Source organism: Poecilia latipinna, unplaced genomic scaffold (genome assembly GCF_001443285.1).
Source record: "Poecilia latipinna isolate Pla-1442-1.1 unplaced genomic scaffold, P_latipinna-1.0 Scaffold1752, whole genome shotgun sequence".
Lineage (NCBI taxonomy): Eukaryota > Metazoa > Chordata > Actinopteri > Cyprinodontiformes > Poeciliidae > Poecilia > Poecilia latipinna.
In genome coordinates this window covers 43,764-46,280 of record NW_015114368.1, presented here as the reverse complement: position 1 = coordinate 46,280, position 2,517 = coordinate 43,764, and positions in this window count along the sequence as shown.

Here is a 2,517-nt window from a genome sequence, read left to right as displayed (position 1 = left end):
TTATTTCAATGTCATTTGTGAATGTTAGAGTCTGATTTCAACAGTGGAGCTATAAAGGTTGAAAAAGGTTATTATTTTGGAGAAATAATTCTCTTGTTTTTACGTAAAATAGAACAACAGGGAAGTAACGGATATAAGAGGAGGAACCAGCTAGGGGAGGGTGAGTGCTGGAACAAATGTCCTGAGCTGATTAGCTAATGGAATGCAGGTGTGAGAGGAGAGAGCAGAAGACAGACTGGGGGTTAAGAATGAATGAGCGAGAGAGAGAGAGAAAGTGACACAAGTAGCGAAGGAGAGCACACTGGGGACTAGGAAGTGAATCTAACATTAACCCTTGTGTTTCCAAATGAGGTCCAACCGACCCCACACACATAAAACCTGTATCATTTGATACAGTCCTCTACGTTTGCCTCAGTCCTCGCATGCACAATGTTTAAAAATAACTAGACATAAGACACATAATAAAACTAGAGTAGTAGGGAATAACTAGTAAAACATAATAAACTACAATAACCGAGAAAGGACTACAAACAATAACACACATCAAGGCTGATCTAACACATTTAAATGTGTTAGATCAGCCTTGTTTGTATTTTTATTTTATTTTTATTTTTATTTTTATTTCCATTATTAAACACAATAATGGAACTAGGATAAATTAATCTAAACAACTCAAAACAACCCAGTAATGACAAACAGAAGTGTGGCACATTCAAGGCCACACTGGCAGAAGTGTATCCTGTAGCTGAGTGGACCCAAGCAGCTTCATTATTGCATTGGAAATACTGTGGTTAAATGGGGCATGAGATGTAATTAAAACTCATGAGTCAGTATTACAGAGAGAGCTGGAGAGATGAAAATCAACAAATAATCCATTAATACGTAACACATACGCACATAGCTAGAGCATTGGTGAGTCAGCCTCCTGTGAGTCACAGGAGAAATCAGAAATGTCATACAGAAAAAGAGCACTCACAAAAAGTTCACACACACTCTCTCTGTCTTTCTATCTTCACAAGGACGTTGTATTGACTTCCGTTCATTTTTCATTATTTTCTATAGCTTAACCCTGACACCTACCTTAGGCCTAACCCTAAAAATAACCCAAACTCAATTCACACCTTAGTCTTAGACCTAACCCATAACCCAAAAACAGCACTTCTTTTGAGGCCCAGACTATAGGCCCCATAAGAGCAGTCCACAACATATTTGTTAGGGAAATGGTCCTTACACACTATCAAATACATGGCCAAATACACACCTTTGTACTCCTATTCACACACACACCAGCCGTTTNTGACAATANTGAACGCAGCATAAACATCACTTCTCTCTCCATCCTATAATAGACCAATCAATACGAGAGGGGCAGATTTAACACACATGAACAGAAACCTGCCTTCCACTCTTCAAACACAGGTACGCCTTATCTTCTTTTCAGGGGAGCTTTTAACAATCAACACTTCTTTACATGAACATTTAATGATAAAGAAAAGCTATTTTGTAATTTTCCATCTACTCTTTATGGTCTTTCTGTGCAAAACCCAAAGAGGACAGAGATACTGCTGCTTGATTAGATTTATCTTGACAAACCAAATTAAATAAGGCTACAGCACCCTCAAGAGGACAATAAAACAGAGGGAATAATCCTGGTTGCTGTTCCTGAAATAAATTCCAAATAATACTTATTTTTAAATACAAATAACCTTTGATTTGACTGGGTGTAAATGTGAAGATTTAGATCTTGCAAAAAAAAAGTATGCTTATGTTAATTCTCATTCTACTGCTAGTTTCATTAAAATGTTTCTTTTTATCTGTAGTTTTACAGGTCAGACTTTTTAAGAGACTGACCTAGAACTAAAGGGCCTATGGACAACATTTTTTTAAAATTTTGCAACATTGTTTTGTGTTTTCCCTGATTAAGTAAATTCAAATCAAGTAAATGTGGTAAGATTCTCTAATAAATATTGTGTTTATTACATCCATGGCACTTTACGAGCAAAGCCTTTTAGTTTTTAGAGGGACAATGTCCTGAGTTTTGATAGTACAAGTTTTTTTTACTTGTGTATATTCTTCATGATTTGATCATTATATACATATAATATGTATATATATCTGAAAATATGTATATTTTCAAAATAATTTACTGAGAACACAGTGGTGCTCTCAGATGGGGGAGAAAGATTGCGTGAGACGGATCTATCTATAGATAGATCTTAGAAAAAGGCTATCATTTTAATTGTACACTCTCTTTCTTCAGTGAGAAAGAGTGAGTTCTCCACTGTTCTTCTGCTATTAACTTTTTACTTTATGAACACTGAAAATCATTCTACATTAGTTCATTTCTGCTCTGTCTTATCAAGCCTCCAATCGGCCAGGGTAAATGGCTGCTTGTACTCAGCTAGCTCCTGGTTCTGCTGGAGGTTTCTTCCTGTAAAAGGTGAGTTTTTCCTTTCCACTGTTGCTCCATGCATGTTCAGTGTGAGGGATTGCTGTAAAATCAACAAAACAAACTAG